The sequence below is a fragment of the Furipterus horrens genome, unplaced genomic scaffold (genome assembly GCF_987537825.1).
Source record: "Furipterus horrens unplaced genomic scaffold, mFurHor1.1.pri manual_scaffold_4, whole genome shotgun sequence".
Taxonomy (NCBI): Eukaryota; Metazoa; Chordata; class Mammalia; order Chiroptera; family Furipteridae; genus Furipterus; species Furipterus horrens.
Genome location: NW_028327174.1, coordinates 144,169,430 through 144,187,804, shown reverse-complemented (window position 1 = coordinate 144,187,804; position 18,375 = coordinate 144,169,430). Strand labels below are relative to the sequence as shown.

Here is an 18,375-nt window from a genome sequence, read left to right as displayed (position 1 = left end):
CTTTATCAAAGAGCAAAAATACATTTTAAGGATTATTGAAGTAAATTAAAAATTGTACATATTATAATGCTTAAATTATAATTAGTCTTTTTTTGTTTGTATTTTGTATAAATAGTCTGATTGATGACATGCCCTTTGCCATTTGTGTTGGAAAACTTCTTCTACACCCAGGCTCTTGTTCCATTTTTTGTATAGTTGTACTGAAATCCAGCAATTACATTTATGCTAAAGGGTAAAAAGTTTTATCACTCTCGTTTTATATATCTGAGTTTGGAAAAGTAGTATCACATTATCAGGAATGAATTCTGTAATAGTTTTGCTCTGAGTATACCAACCTTACAAAGTTTCAAAGATTTTTGTAAGATTGTAAAAATAATGCTGGAGAATGACTGTATTTGAATGGTAAAAATATTAATATATGGGACATGCATAAGTACCATGAGGTATTTTAGTTACCTTGTACTTACTAAGGGGATTATAAAAATGACTGTAAAACCATGCAAATATGAGTGTTTGCAAAGTATTAAGTTATTCTACTTAGCCAGATAAAAGGAAAAATATGCTTTTATGTCATGGGGTTTGTAGAAAGAAATAAGCAACTGAACTAATTATTTGTGTGTAGTTGTGGCTGCTGAAATAAACCAAAGACATATCTGGAACCCAGCTGGGAAGGCAAGAGATCTTGACCAAGAAGGTGCTGTAAAGTGCTGCTTCTGATTTCTACTCTTTCTTTATTAATGTAATGACATAATGGGGAAGGTCATGTCAAGATAAAATAAATCATCCCCAGAGACTTAGTATCACAAGGTCTTGGTAAGTTCCATTTTGTAATAATGGTGGGGAAGAAGTCTGTGAGGCATTTTTTTTGGAATAGAGAGAGAAAAGAAAAAAAACTATATATATATTTGTCAACGACTTCACTTACCTCGGGTCCACCATCTCGAGCTCTCTGTCAGTCGACCTGGAGGTCAACCGGAGAATCGCCAGGGCAGCCACAGTTATGGCCAGACTGAACCGGCGAGCGTGGAACAATTCCAGCCTCACTGAGAAAACCAGACTGCGCATCTACCAAGCCTGCGTACTCAGCACTCTCCTCTATGGCAGCGAGACGTGGACCACCTACGCAAGGCACGAAAGGAAACTCAACAGCTTCCACATGAGGTGCCTGCGACGCGTCCTGCATGTCGCCTGGCAGGATAAGGTCCCCAACACCGAGGTGCTGAAGCGAGCCAATATGAGCAGTTTGCATGCAGTTCTTAGTGAGAGACGCCTCAGGTGGCTCGGCCATGTCAAAAGAATGGATGCAGGCCGTATCCCCAAAGACCTCCTCTACGGCGAGCTAGCAGAAGGCAAGAGGATGACAGGGCGCCCAAAACTGCGGTTCAAAGACATCTGCAAAAAGGACATGACACAATGCTCCATCAATCTCAACACATGGGAAGTTCAAGCAGACGACCGCCTAGCCTGGAGGCTCGCGGTCAGACAAGGTACGTCACGCGCGGAGGCTGCGCGCAACGAGGAGGCGGTCCAGAAAAGATCGAGGCGGAAGCAGCGTCAACAGCAGCAACAACGGCCATCTGCCTTCACCTGTAACAAGTGTGGCAGGGACTGTCACTCCCGAATCGGACTGCACAGCCATTCTCGGCGGTGCAGATAGACTCTCAAGAAGCTACGCCATCGTCTCTCGAGACGGACGGCTGCCGACGACGATATATATATATATATATAAAGAAAGAGACCAGAATAGAATTATTTGGTTATGAAACATAATGCAGTCAAAAATGTGTACTCTCTGCTCTAAGTATGTCTGTCACATGGTCAGAGTCAATACAAAAAGTCAGTGTTTTATAAAAGCACATTTTCTCATTCAAAGTGCCTGCCTATGTCAAAGGTGCATTCTTTTTTGTGTCATGATTGAGTTGTCTGGAGATAAAATCCATTGTAGAATTTTGCTATTCAGCTTACTCATTACCCTTTAACTACTGCCAATGAGAGTCAAATCCATCCAAGGCCTTATAAATAGATGAAATTTCAAAAGCTGGAACAGAGAGACCACAAAGGGGTTATGTGTGTGTGTGTGTGTGTGTGTGTGTGTGTGTGTGTTGTATATGTACATACACATGCTTCTCCCGGGAAAAAAATTAAGCAAAATTTCAAAAAATTCTTTCAGTAACCTCCTCATAGGACACCCAAGGTGGAATTGTAACAAGCAAAAATTATCAATGTTAGAATTTTTCTTTTTCTGTTGCAACAAAAAATAAAACTTAAGTCCCTTTATTCATCAAAGCCAATTAATGTAATCGGCCTTGAAATGTCTTCTGGATCCTAATACTTATTAATTGCTACTTCTCCTATATTATCTTAGTATTTATTAGCCCCTTGTTATCAATATATGAGAAATATATAATCTCAGGGACCAACCCATATCCGAAAATTAAAATTAAACTTCTACAACATTTTTAGACTTACTATATAGTTTAAGAACACTAATTAGTTATATTAGAATATTTTAATTTATTTTTTTAGGTTGTAGGTAAAATTTTGTATTATCTATTAAACTATAAGTTCCTTGATAAAAGGACATGTTGTTTTCTTTATTCTCTGTCTCAGTATCAAGACATCACATTTTCTTGTTCAATAAATACAGGTCTGAATGAAATTGAATTTTTTTTCCTGATTAGAATAAATAACTTTTCATCCATTGTTATTGTCCTGCTATAATAGGATTAAAATACTTTGATCAAAACTGGATAAATGGTGCTCGCTTCCATAGCACATATACTAAAATTGAAACAATACAGAGAAGATTAGCATGGCCCCGGCACAAGGATGACACGCAAATTCATGAAGCATTCCATATTTTGTACAAAGTAAATATACAGAAATCGAAGGCATTTCTATACACCAACAATAAAATATTAGAGATAGAAACTAAAAATCAAAACAAAAACCAATCTTATTTACTATAGCAACAGGAAAAATAAAGTACCTAGGAATAAACTTAACCAAAGAGATAAAAGACCTGTACTCAGAAAACTATGTAACACTGAAGAAAGAAATTAAGGAAGATACAAATAAATGGAAGCAAATGCCATGTTCATGGATGGGAAGAATCAACATCATTAAAATGTCTATACTACCCAAAACAACTTATAGAGTCAATGCAATTCCTATTAAAATACCAGCAACGTATTTCACAGACCTAGAACAAATACTTCAAAAATTTATATGGAACCAAAAAAGACTCCAAATAGCCAAAGCAATCTTGAGACAGAAGAACACAGCAGGAGGAATCACAATACCAGACATCAAACTATACTACAAAGCCACTGTGATCAAAACAGTCTGGTACTGGCATAAGAACAGACATATAGATCAATGGAACAGAATAGAGAGCCCAGAAATAAACCCAGTTCTATATGGTCAACTAATATTTGACAAAAGGGGAAGGAGCATAAAATGGAGTGAGAAGAGCCTCTTCAACAAGAGGCTGGGAGAACTGGACAGGGATGTGCAAAACAATAAAACTAGACCACCAACTTACACCACACACCAGAACAAACTCAAGATAGATCAAAGACTCAAATGTAAGCCATGACACCATAAAAGTCCTAGAGAAAAACCTAGGCAGGAAAATTTCAGATATCCCACGTAGCAATATTTTCACTGATACATCACCTAAGACAAGGGAAATAAAGCAAAAAATAAATAAATGGGACTACATCAAACTAAAGAGTTTCTGCTCAGCCAGAGAAAACATTAGCAAGATGAAAAAGAAACCAACCATTTGGGAACACATATTTGCCAATGATATCTCAGACAAGAAATTGATCTCCAAAATATATAAAGAACTTACACATCTCAACACCAGGAAGATAGACAGCCCAATTAAAAAATGGGCAAAAGACTTCAACAAAAGACTTGAACAAACACTTCTCCAAGGAGGTTACACAGAAGGTTCATTCATAGACACATAAAAGAATGCTCAACATCACTAACCATCAGAGAAATGCAAATAAAAACCACAATGAGATACCACTTCACACCTGTCAGAATGGCCATCATCAACAAATCAACGAACAACAAATGCTGGCGAGGATGTGGAGAAACAGAACCCTACTTCACTGTTGATAGGAATGCAGACTGGTGCAGCCACTATGGAAAACGGTATGGAATTTCCTCAAAAAACTAAAAATGGAACTGCCATTTGAACCAGCGATTCCACTGCTAGGATTACACCCCCCAAATCCTGAAACCCCTATTCCAAAGAACTTATGCACCCCTATGTTCATAGCAGTGCTGTTTATAATGGCTAAGTGCTGGAAACAGCCTAAGTGCCCATCTGTAGATGAGTGGATTAAAAAACTCTAGTGCTACATATACACAATGGAATATCATGCAACAGAAAGAAAGAAGGAACTCCTGCCATTTGTGACAACATGGATGGAACTAGAGAGAATTATGCTTAGTGAAATAAGCCAGACAATGAAAGAAAAATACCATATGATATTGCCTAATACAGGAGACTAAGGAACAACACAAACAAATGAACTAAATTGAACAAGGAACAGAATAATAGTTATCAGGGGTGAGAGGGGAGGGAGAGAAGGGGCATAAGTAATGGAAGGATTTAGTCAAGGAACATGTATAAATGACCCATGGACATGGACAACGGGGAGGGATATGACTGTGGGAGAAGGGGTGGGGTGGGGGGAGCAATGATGGGAAAATGGGACAACTGTAATTGAAAAAAAAAAAAAACACCGGATAAATGATCCTATTTAAACAGTAGAATGCCAATTGGAATTCAATAGGCTAATTCTAAAACAATTCTTTCTAAGAATATGTTGGACGATAAATTTATCAACCTTTTAAAGTGACAGCAACTTATTTATTGACCCACTGCTCATGATGAAGTATCTAGTAAATTTTATGCTTCTGAATTTTTTTCCTGTTCCAGATGAGTGCAGTTGATTTTTAATGATTTTTCCTACTAATAGCTGACCTTCAAAACAGATAAAACCTAATTATTCTGTTACTCACTAGAGATGTAACCGAAATGAGAAAGAAAATAAAGCCAAGGTGTGGAGGAAAAACTCACATGGATACTTTCCTTTTGGCACTTACATAATCTGTTTTTGTAATATAACTTAGATATTATTGCATGCAACAATAAAAGTAAAGTAAAACAAAACTTAAATGTTTAGCTTTAGCTTAATATTTATTGTTCATTTCTCACTTTTTACTAACTTTGCCTAGAAAATTGGTGCATTTTTCTTGTGCTCTTGACAAATAACCTGAGCGTCCTCAGATGTGAATAAGAATAAGAGGATTCCTGAATGATGATGGACCCTCATAAAAAAGGTGTTAGTTCCAAAAATATGTTAATATTTTATTTTTAGACTTTAAATAAATTATAGTTCTAATACATTCATTGTCAGAATTCTGACTTTCAGAACTGAAGTACTATTATTATTTACTCAAAATTTGTCTAGAAATTTTCTTGTATTAATTTACTCATTAATTCAATAAGTATTTATTGAGTGTCTGTAATGGGCTATGCATGATTCTGAATATAAGTATAATTTGGTCCATGGCTTAATGATGCTTTTCTTTCCCCAAACAAGACAGAAATATAAATACCCAGTTCTTATAAATGAGATGAATGCTATTGTAATGGGGGGAATTCCCTACTGGAAATGGGGAAGGGTGGAGAAGCCTGAAGATGGCACATGTGTGTGTGTGTCACCCTGGTGACTGTGAGGACACGTGCACAACATACACAAAAAGGCACCCAACAGTGGCCCCCAAAACCAGGCAGGGGTGGTTTTCAAAAGGTGGAGCCCTCCAAATGCTGCACTTTCGCCCCTCCACCCCTAGGCAGGTGACTCTGGAGCTGGGATCTGAATTTCCTGAGCTGGTGACCTAGCTGGAGAGATGCCAACTGATCCCTACATAGCACTCTGGAACATGCCTGTCCTGAGCATAGCAGGTTTTGGGTAGGAGGGCAGTGGGGGAGATTTGAGAAGACGGCAGAGGAAGAAGGCTAGGAAGGCAGTCTCAGGGAGGCTCAGGCCAGTGGTCTCAGGGAAGTGTGAGGCCAACAAGCCCTGTGGCCCTCCCCCAGGTGGGAAGCCATGGTGGCTGCTTTGATCGTGGCCCAGGCCAGTGTGGGCCAGTGGGCTACAACCACAGTGTAGCTGGGGATTGGAAGGCCCCGTGCCCCTCCCTGAGTGCTTTGTGACTGAGTGGAATACTGCTGGTACTAGAAGCAAGGCCGGTAAGGAGGGGGCGGCTGGGTGGGGAAAAGTGATTAGGGATGACAGTTCCTAGGTGGCAGGTCCCAGGAGATGACTGAGTCACAGACCCCGTGCCCCTTACCCACGTGCAAAGCCTTGGGAAACCATTGAGTGGGCCACCTGCCAGCAGCATGGGCGGGGGCAGGCATCAACTAGTCTTCTATCTATCTATTATCTACCTATCTACCTACCTACTATCTATATATTCAATTTTCCCTTCTACCAGACTGTTGGTAGAGTTATTGCCTATGGGCAGCAGCTGATGGGACACCACTGTTTGTTAGATTATAGTAGTGGCACCAAACATGGGGTCCAGCCACTTGTGGCAAGTGGACCTCTTCCGAAGTGTGAGGCTGAGTGGCTTCCCAGTTTCTGGCAGTTCCTCTGCACACCTGCTGGGGGCACTGGCAGCTTAAACACACCTGGCAGGTGAAAAGGAACCAGGTCTTTGAAGGGAATAGATCTGGGAAGGAGAAAGGATCACCTGAGTTTTAGGTCTCTGAACCAGGGTCCAGGTGAGTATTAGCTGAGTTTTGGGGAGGCACTGAAGGCAGTGGCAGGGGCTAAAGCTTCGGGGGCTCCCAGGCCTGCTGAAAATGGCTGAATATAAACCTGTGGTAGCTGGAGCTGGTGGCATAAGCAAGACTGCCTTGATGATACAGCTAATTCAGAATTGCTTTGTGGATGAATATGATCCTACAATAGAGGATTCCTACAGGAAACATAGTAATTAATGGGGAAACCTGTTTTTTGGATATTCTAGACACAGCAGGTCGAGAGAAGTACAGTGCAATAAGGAACTAGTACATGAGGACTGGAGAGGACATTCTTTGTATATTTGCCTTAAATAATACTAAATCATTCGAAGATATTTACTATTATAGAGAAGAAGTGAAAAGAGTTAAAGACTCTGACAATGTACTCATGGTTGTAGTAGGAAATAAATGTGATTTGCCTTCTAGAACTGAAGACACAAAATAGGCCCAGGACTTAGTAAAAAGTTATGGAATTTCTTTTATTGAAACATCAGCAAAGACAAGACAGTATATTGACAATGCCTTCTATACATTAGTTTGAGAAATTTGAAAACATAAAAAAAGAAAATGAGCAAAGATGATAAAAAAAGAAATAAGTCTAAGACAAAGTATATAATTATGTAACTACAATTTGTACTTTTTTATTAAGGCATAGTTAAGTAAAAGTAGTAATTTTTGTACATTACACTAAATTATTAGCATCTGTTTTAGTATTACATAATTTTCTTTTAGCTCCATTCAACTGTTAGTTTTTATCTTGAATGATTATTTTATAATGACAATTGATTTTTTTTTCCCCTCTAAGTACAGTATTCTCTGAATTTTGGTTTTTGAACTAACAATGCCAGAATATGGGAGAGGGGAAAAAAAAAACAGGGAATTTCAAAATTTTATTAATTTTTGTGGACACTTTCTCCTAATGGGTGAGGCATATCCCACTAGAACTGAGAAGGTGACTGAAGTAGCAAAACTTCTACTTAAAGAAATAATTCCTAGGTTTGGACTTCCTCACAGTATTCAGAGTGCCAATGGACCATCATTCACTTTGGAGATCTCCCAGAGGTTGGACAGGCACTACAAGTAAGGTGAAGACTGCATGCACCTTGCAAACATCAATCTACAGCAAAGACTGGGAGAATGAATTACCCAATAAAGAAGACCCCGGCAAAAGATGGCAGGAAACACATTTAAAATGGGACCAGGCTTTTCCCACTGCTTTGCTCCAGATTAGGGTAGCACCCAGAAGTAGGCTTAAGTTAAGCCTTTTTGAAATAATTTATGGGTGACTCTTCCAAATCTCAGTTTTGGGAATGCCACTGCCCCCTAGATCTGGAACATGAGTGAAAAATTAAGTAATATGTACAACATTTAGGGCAAACACTAACCATTCTGCACAAGTTTGCTTATTACAGATTCGCCTACCCATCTGAGGAGCCCTTACACCTGTTCCAACTGAGGAACTGAGTCTTACTAAAAACTTGGAAGACTCAAGGATCTGAACAGCAGTTAGCTGAGCAATAGACTGGTCCCTAAGACATCCTACTGACAACACTTTCTTGTTTGAAGATCATGGGAATTAAGCCTTGGATTCACCACACTTGAATAAAATGGGCACCACCTGAGGAGAATTCAAACCCCCGCTGCTGTGGTTTATTCTGGAAGTGAAAGCTGGACATGCACTCCAGAAGGAGATTTGAAATTTCTATTTTAGAAGAAAAGAGCAAGCCCCAATGCAAAACGGTAATGTTCCTTTACTTTATTTATGTGTTTGCAGACATAGGGACTTCTAGCTGCTAGATACTGAGTTTGGGTGTGGACCATTCCATTGTTAAAAACGACAAGGATTGAAACTGAGTTATGGTTATCCTTGAGTAAGAAGGTCTATGAAGGTTGCAGAAGGTGTGTAGAAAGTTGTAAGGCATATAGAAAGCTAAAATAAAAAAAAAAGTTTGTGAAGATTATAGAGGCCATAGACAGGTATGAATTTTTTTTAAAGGAAATAAATCTCAACGCTTGGGTTGAGTTATTCTTTGCTTTAAGTTGTGTTTTGTTTCTTGCTTTTTGATCTTTTGGGGCCTGGGGAACTTAATTGGAAATCCTCTTTTTCTGCTCTTTGGGGCTTTGTGCCATTTGCACCTAAGAAAAGTTGTTCGTTGCCAGTTAGAGCCAGCTGGTGTGAGAGAGCATGTCTCTGCCATGAGACCAGTTCGTGACATGTTCCTGTCTCTGCCAGGAGACTAGGTGCCCTGGTAGGCAAGATAGTGCCTCTACCACTGAGGCTTTGTGCCATTGGTACAGGATAGACTATGACTGGGGAGAGAACATATCTCTGCCCTTTGAGTCTTTGTGCCATTTGGGACCTAAGAAAGATCAGCTGATGCCAGTTAAAGCCAGCTGAGGCAAGGGAATGCCTCTACCACTGGGACTTTGTGGCATTTGGAACCTGAGGAAGGTCATCTGTGTGATTGGTTATTGGGGCCAATTGGTGAGAGACAAGGTTCTAAGGCTAGTTTTTGTCCCTTCTTATTATTTTTTATTTTTGGAATTCTGTTTTTTGCTTTTGATTTTTTGCTTTGTTTATGTTCTGAAAAGAAATTGAGGTTTCTAAAGTTAAAACTTTACATTAGGTTAGGAAGTAAATTAATGAAAGATATAAGGCCTGGAAATGCAATTTTGGTGGATAGTGGAAGGACAAGGGTTTTCCTTTTTGCTTTGTATTTTTCTCCCTACCTGATCCCTCTAGAATTAGGCATTCTTAATGAGTAAGGATATAAAATTTCCTTTGCACAAAACTAATAAGACCAGTTTTAAAATATAATTTTAATAAATAAGACTTTGACTGGAATGTCATGCCTGAAGGAGGCATGCCTGGGCTCTGGTTGTTACCAGAAAATATTGAGGAACTAATATAGATTTTGGAAGCTAACAAAAGTCCACTGGAGAAATGTCCAGTGGAAACTTGTTTGGTCATGTGGTTCATGGTAGTCCTTCCAGGGAAGGAATGAAGGTTGCTTTCTTGAAAGATAGCAAGGAGGAACCTTAAGACACAACAATAACCTCCAGGACTTGAGGAGTACAGGTACTACAGGAAAAGCTGAACGGCAGTTGTCGGGCTTGGCTTCTATGACCTGAAGGGCAGTCTAAGGGTGGATCTGCAAGTTCATTGCCGAAGTTCCAGCAAAGCAGACTTTTAAAAAGAAACTATGTGTTCAGTGTTGCTCTTGTTACTTTTATGCAAACAGTGAGGCAAAATTGAAAACTGGCAGTCTTTTTGAAGCCAATGAGAGTGGCCTTAGGGAGATGAATCATGTCATAAGGAAATTCACAATGCTCAGTCATAAACATCGGACGTTAGTTCGGCCAACTGTCTTTAAAGTTTGTTTTCACTTGAGAGTTCTCCTGATTTCACAATATCAAATTGTCACTACTTAGTATCATACCAGCAAGGCCTTGCAACTGAGTGTCTTCTCAAAAGACAGTCTTGTGGGATAAGAAAAGGTGTAGGCCCCACTTGAGAAGCCCACCTGCATCGCCACCTCCTGGGACTCATTGGTTTGGCTGGATTAAACAGTTGAGTTGGTGAAGTATGGGGTGGCCTATTAGCTTTGCTTTAAGTCTGATTTCTTTTCTATTTTAACATTTTGGACAGAAAACATCCAAAAGTTTAAGGGTGGAGGGTGGATCTCAGATTATTCCCTAAGCCTAATTTGAGTATAGTAGACAATAAGGCTTCAGACAGGTGTAACACACCTTGCACACCTTCCTCCAAGGAAGCCATTTTTTCTTAATCAGGGATACCGTAGAGTTAGTCCCTACCTTTATTATTTAGTTGTTATAGTTTTGATTGTGCCTTCCTTCCATCTTGCCAAGTTTGTTGCCTTTAGAACATGACAAGGATGCCAACTCATCAGTAGTAATTCCATTCTTTAGACATCACGCACACTGCTTTTCAAGGACAACCAACTGACCTGGACTTTGCAAGATCCTTCACCCTCATGTAAGGGCTCCCCTTCACTCCAGTGAGAATATAAGTTTGAATACAAGGAAAAAAGAAAAGAAGAAGAAGAAGAAAACTCTGATTAAAGGAGAAAAGGAAAATGGAGCATGTCCAAAAATACAGAAATGAAAGGTTATGAAGATTCCAGAAAATATCACAGATAAAGAATCCCTTTCATCCCATCTTTAGCCTCAAATATCACTTTGGACATGAAATACATGAACAAACCTCAATAAAAATGCTTTTCCAAAGTAATCTATATAAAGAGTCTATATACTTGCAGAGAACTGTTTGTTACGAAAGGAAAACGAGTGTCAGCTTCAGCCTTTGAGAAGAGCCCTATTTGTTTATTTTTTATTGGTATTGTAGCTACTAGATCATCATGTTGTTTCTCTTATCAGAAATGTCCTTTCTGGCCTTGCATTTCAGAAAAATGTAAATCAAAGCCTTTAGAGTTACAGATCCTGATGATTCACAAGGTAATCTTGCAAACACAGCAGGGAAATATATGGTTTGCAAATTGCTTAACTGACATCTCTGCTATTATCCTAAAATATTGTTGCAGTAGAACTCATTTTATAATAGTTCAGCTTGATTATATTTTAAAACCTTACCTTTCTCAAGATAAATATATTACTTCCATTTGCATATTTTTATTTTGTTAAATGGTACATGTATTGGAGGGCAAGGTGCTTTATTTCAATATGACCAAAAGTTCTTTTTGTGTTTGTTTTTAATTTTTTAAACTTCTACTGAACTAATCTAAAAAAACTTTTTTTACACTGGACTTTCTTACAATTAGAAATTATTATGAATTTGCCTATAAATTAACATTACAACATTAGTAAATATTTTCAAATTTGTATTATACTTATTTCTTTAATAAAGGTCTATTAAATGTAGATTTCATCTTTGACACTTTCAAATGATGACAATATATTTAGTGCATTTTTCATCAAGCTAATATATTTTTCCTACAATAAGCATTCAGATGTACTTACCAATATTATACAAGACTCTTCACTTAAATACTTCATGCTACAAAAATGTAACTGTATGACAATTTTCTTACAGACTTTTATTAATAAAACCTGTAATTAATAATAACTTTATGATTTTAATGTAAACATATACCTGCTTTATAAACATTTGCAGAATAAAAGTGAAGTTATTATTATATATTAGAAAGTATTCCAGCCATCTCTATCTTGTCAAGTAGAGATTACAAGGTTTATGTAATTAGACAGACCTGCTCAGGGCAGAGTACTAGACCACTAGAAGACGGTTCAGTGGTGAATCATGTAATCTCTTATAAATAAGAAAAAAGGCTCTCTATATGACCTCCTCTGTGAAGTGTCTGTTCAGGTCCTCTGCCCATTTTTTTAATTGGATTTTTTGTCTTCCTGGTGTTGAGTCATATGAGTTCTGTATATATTTTGGAGATCCATCCCTTGTCTGAGGTATCATTGGCAAATATGTTTTTCCATATGGTTGGTTCCCTTTTCATTTGCTGATATTTTCTTTAGCAGAGAGGAAGCTTTTTAATTTGTTGTGGTCCCATTTGTTTATTCTTTTCTTTATATCCCTAGCCCTATGAAATATATCAGTGAAAATATTGCTGCATGGGATATCTGAAATTGTCCTGCCTATGTTTTCCTCTAGGAACTTTATGGTGTTTTGACTTATATTTAAGTCTTTTACCCATCTTAAGTTTATTCTGGTGTATGGTGTAAATTGATGACCCAGTTTCATTTTCTTTGCATGTACGTATCCAGATCTCCCAATGCCATTTATTGAAGAGGCAATTTACTCCATTTTATGCTCCTGCCCCCCTGGTCAAATATACAGAGGGCCCAGAGAAATATAAAAGGATGCTTAACATCACTAGCCATCAGAGAGATGCAAAGTAAAACTCCAATGAGATACCACCTCACACAAGTCAGAACGGCCATCATTAACAAATCAACAAACAAGTGCTGTTGAGGATGCAGAAAAAAGGGAACCATAGTGCACTTCTGGTGGGAAAGCAGACTGGTGCAGCCACTGTGGAAAACAGTATGGAATTTCGTCAAAACTCTAAAAATGGAACTGCATTTTGATTCAGTGATTCCACTGCTGGGATTATACCTGAAGAATCCTGAAACACCAATTCAAAAGAATCTATGCACCCTTATGTTCATAACAGCATTATTTACAATAGCCAAGTGCTAGAAATTGCCTAAGTGCCCATAAGTAAATGAGTGGATGAAAAAATTGTGGTACATTTACACATAGAATACTATGCAGCAGAAAGAAAGAAGGAATTCCCACCCTTCGTGACAGCATGGATGAAACTGGAGAGTATTATACTAAATGAAATAAGCCAGGTAGTGAAAGACAAATAGCATATGATCTCACCTATAAGTGGAATCTAATGAACATAACAAACAATGAGCAAAGTAGAACCAGTGACATAGAAATAAGGAACAAACTGACAGCAACCAGAGGGGAGGGGGTGGGGATTGACTGTGGGAGAGGGGTAGGTGGGCAAGGCAGGGGAAAGCAACAGGGAAAAATGGGACAACTGTAATAGAACAACAATAAAAAAATAAGCAAAATAAAATAAATAAGAAAAATGAGGGTTGATACAACTTATAACCAAAAATGCTGCTAATTTTAACTATCATGATTTTTAAATTTTAATTATGGATGAGTAAGTTTTTATATATAATTAAAGAGTAAGCATTTGAATATTTAGATATATACTTTACGTTTTATAGAATCAAAATTAGATGAGGGAAAATAAGAATGTAAATGTTAACAAGAGAAATGTTTCTTTAGTTTAGAGAAATATTTTTCATTGAGGAAAATGATTTAAAGTTATCCTTTTCCACAGACATTCAACCCAATTTAATTCAGATTATGTCAGTGGAACTAAAACCAACCTTGAGCCACTCATTACTTAGAATAAATATCAATGTGGATCAGCATTGGAAATAGGAGACAAAGGACATAAGCATATATTCAGAATACACCTGAGCTTTATGTTTTGGCATCAATCTATGACTTTTCCAGGGGAATACGTAATAAAGGAAAGCGTGTTAGAGAATATCTACTAATTGTGGGAGAAATGGGGGTTCTTGATTACCTGACATACAAAATTATTCACCAATATGAAGCATTCCAGAGATACTTCTCTAGAAGAATGGGGTGGAGTGGAGGGAAGAAGGCAGGAAGAAAGATGGGTTGTTTTTATCAGTAATGTTTCATGTTAATTACATATTGAAAGATAATTGTTGACTTTTACTCATACCTTTTGGAAAGTATTATCTTAGAAGGGACATCTGCATGGAAAAGATTACACCAAAGTTTTATATGTTTGACAATATATTAGAGTGTTTTAAACTCTAAATGTACCCCTTTCTCTCTGTGTGGTTTTATATAATTTATTAATATTTAACTCTTATCTAATATGTAAACAAAGTTCTCCTTTTTTTCTCTCAGAATTTCTAATCCCTTGTCATATAACATATTAAAATAGAAATTGATTCTAAAGAAGCTGAAAAAAGTGCAATTTGTATTTTTATCTTGTGTAAGAACTTTGAACATAAAAAAATAAAGACCTTTTATTTTTCAAATATTGATTATATATTACAAGTCATTTTTAATTTTTTTTTAATCCTCACTTGAGGAAAAAAATTTTTTTTTCATTTATTTTAGAGAAAAGAAGGGAGAATGGAAGGGAGAGATAGAAACATCAATGCAAGAGAAAGACATTGAATGGCTGTCTCCCATCCATGCCTGGACTGGGGTGGGCATATTAATTTAACAGAGAAATATAGATAAAATTGAGAATGTGCATTGTAGTAGTTTCTGTATCAGAAACTAGAACCAAAGAAAAATTAAGAAGCCTCTCTTACAAAGCTTCAAATAGAGTCTATTATATGAGTAATTACAAAAATATTCTTTGAAGTTTTGGAAATTCTACCAACCTGTTATTAAATGTATAACCTTGAACATGAAAATAATATGATAAATCTAGAGTTTTAACATATTACATTAATAAATCTATATGACATAGTTAATATATCCTATATAATATTAATATTAAGTATGTATTTATATATCCATAAGTAGAAGGATGAAAAAATGGAAAGACAAGTGGGTGGGTGAATGGATGGATGGATAGATGTATGGATGGAGGGAGGGAGAGATAGATAGATGACAGATAGGCAAACAGAGAGAGTAAGATAAAAGAAGCAGTATCTGTGGATTAAGAATTATGCTTGTAAAAATTTATGGACTGTCAACTCTATCAGAAGGCAGGAGAATGATGAGCTTATCAATGGAAAGCCAGGAAAGACAATGATAGATTTCAGCTGAGGAGAATTTGTAGGTTTTATTAAAGAATTATTACTGTTGAGATCACCTAACTTAGGAAACACAAATTATTTTTAAAAAATTTTTTGTTTAAACATTGGATGTATTTAACAAATCTGTAATTACGTTACAATTATAGAAAACCAAGTAGGCTCCAGCAAAATGTAAAATGTATTATATCCCATGATCTAGTACTATTTATACAAGAAATGGAAGACTGATTAATTCTCACTTATATATAGAATCTAATGAACACAATAAACTAACAAAATAGTAACAGAAGCTTAGACACACAGAACAGACTGACAGCTGCCAGAAAGAAGGAATGGGGGACAGGATGAAAGATGGAGAAGAAATTAACCAGAGAACGTTTATGCACAACCCGTGGACATGGACAGCAATATGGCTATTGACTTAGGCAGGGGAGAGAATTGGACTGGGTGGAAGTGGGGAAAGGGAGAAAAAGAAGGAACAACTGTAACAGTATAAACAATAAAATAAATTTTAAAAAGATTGATTTGATTTTTAAGAATAAGTCTCCAAAATGCACCATATTAATAGAATAAAGACAAAAATATGATACTCTAAAGATAAATAAAAGGCATTTGATGAAATCTAATACTCTTTGTGATAAAGACAGCTCACAAATTAAGATTAAAATAGAATTTCCTTCACCTAATGAAGAATATCTCTGTAAACCTCATAGGTAACACTATACATTATGGTGCAAAACTGAAAGCTACCTCCCTGATATCAGGATCGCAACTTCCATTTGACAATGTACAAGATACTTTAGCCAGTGCAAAACTAAAGAAACAAAAGGTTTTAAAAGAAGAAATAAAATGATAAAAACATTTAAAGGAATCCACATCAACACTAAACTACTTTGTTACTATAGTACATTTTGAAACAGAATCTCAGTATAAAACGACTTCAGCAACTTTGCAAGATGAATAGGCAAAAATCAATTGCATTTCTATACATTTTAAATGAACAATCCAAAGTAAAGTCAATAAAACAAAGCCATTTAAAATAGAATTAAAGTGAATAAAACACTTATGAATAAATTTAACAAAAGTAACACAGGACTTGTGCACTGAAAATTATGAATTTGCTGATGAAGCCCATCCCTGCAGCCCCAGGTGGGAAGGACTTAATAGCCTGAACCTAAGCTCTCTGGATTTTGTTCAATTCATTTGTTTTTCTGTTGCTTTTACTCTGTAACTTTTACTGGAAGGAAATTTAGCCATGAGTCTTACTGGTGACTGAGTCCTGTGGGCCCTCCTAGTGAGTCATTGGACTTGCAGGTGGTTGTGAGAACCGCAAATCACTGGTAATCACTGATCAGTTGATTCTTAACAAATACGTTTTTCTTTTCAAAAATTCCAATAAATAAATGTAAACCTAAACCTTAATTTATACAATTCAAGTAAGTGAGAAAAATACAAGATAAAGTAACATACCATAATATTGTTTGTATAACAAACAGTAAGGTTTGCCTGGTAATAAACACATTTTCATAGATCTATCTAGAAAATGAAAGATTCTGAAATAAATTCTGAAAATAAATAATTGTCATTTTCTTAGGTATATCTTACATTTTAATTGATTATATATTAGTTTCTAAATGTTTATTATTATTTGATGACTGGCACTAATATTGCTATTTCTTGAGATTAGTTCTTAAAATTCTTTACAACACTATTTTAGAAATTAGAATGATGTAGAGAGAATTTATAAAATATGACCTAATGCTGTGGTATCAAGAGATGAAGAAATATGTGATTTAACTTTAGACATAAACCATCAGAAACAAAGCAATATGACTAAGTATTGAACTGTGGGTCAGAGAGATAATTGTAAGTCTGTTAAGAGGACAGATGCTGAGCTTTTCAGACGATTTTACAACTGAACCAATATGTAGCCATATTTTCTATAAAAGAAAAATAAAGTTACCAAGTGATGAAACAGACCAAATATAATTTTAAAGAATGGGAGAAATATTAAAGATCAAACAACATTGACTTTATAAAATACATATTAAAATATTAATAGAATGTTTCCTTCTGCCAACTTTGCAACAATAGTAAAGGATATTTTTTTGCTGCAGCACTGCAAAAAAAAAAAAAAAAGCACGGAAATTATTTGTAAAACTTAAAGAAAAAGTTTTTTGTTGGCTTTAGTGAACTTTGTTTTAATATTTATTTATTGCTATAACTTTGATTATTAATATTATATAAATTTCAGGTGTACATTATAATTTGATAGCTATTGCATGCTCACCACCAGAAGTACAGTGTCCTTATTTTATCATATATTAAGACACCTTTACTCAATTCAAGGCCATTCCTTCCTCTCTGGTAACCACTATTCTGCTGTGTGTATCTATGAGTTTTTATTTTGTCTTTGACAGTTTGCTTTAGTTTTATATTTCACATATGAATAAAATTGTATGTTTTTTGTCCTTTTTTCATGACTTATTTCACTTAGCCTAACACTTTCAAGATTCATTCATGTTGTCATAATGGCAATATTTACTTGTTTATGGCTAGGTAGTATTCCTTTGTATATATGTGCCACATCTTCTTTATCTATTTGTCAATTGATGATCATTTAGGTTGTTCCATATTTTGTGTATTTTGAATTGAGCTGAGACTATGAATAATGGAAGAATTGAGCAGTCATATTATTGTCATAAAATAAGTGGTGGCCATAAAAGGACATATAATATAGCACCTTCCTTATTTATAACAGCACATAATTTTCTGCTTAGTTTGCATATCACAACATTGCTTCAGCATTTTTTAGACTTGAGTAGGTTAATTCTACTTGACTTTATTCACAAAATTCAAAAGAACATGTTTTACATGGTTAATGTAAAAATTTACAAATTGAGATATATGTTCATTATTGGTTGAGCATTATTCTAGCATACCCCTATGGAAAACCCAAAAGGATGAAAACTATTAGTACTATGTATGGTGAACATGAAGTCACAACTGGAAAAATTAGTGTTATCAAGCTCTGAATATCTAATTCTTCCATCTCAACTACTAGCATGTGTTTGTCATCAGAGAGTTTCTTTGGGTTAAAATACCCTCTGTCTTGATATAATTTATGTGGACAATGACATGGTTTGTGCTATTAACCCTATTTTTTTGTATCAGCTTCTTCAAGCAGCATC

At 36.1% G+C, this 18,375-nt stretch overlaps 1 non-coding gene and 1 pseudogene across 1 annotated transcript; both read left to right on the top strand.

Moving 5' to 3' along the window:
* The first annotated feature begins 2,757 nt into the window (after positions 1–2,757).
* LOC150012999 (U6 spliceosomal RNA) lies at positions 2,758–2,864 on the top strand. Its single transcript, XR_016510868.1, has one exon. It is a non-coding gene; the product is annotated as a U6 spliceosomal RNA (small nuclear RNA).
* Positions 2,865–6,895: 4,031 nt separating this feature from the next.
* LOC150012998 (GTPase KRas pseudogene) lies at positions 6,896–7,459 on the top strand (annotated as a pseudogene).
* Positions 7,460–18,375: the final 10,916 nt, after the last annotated feature.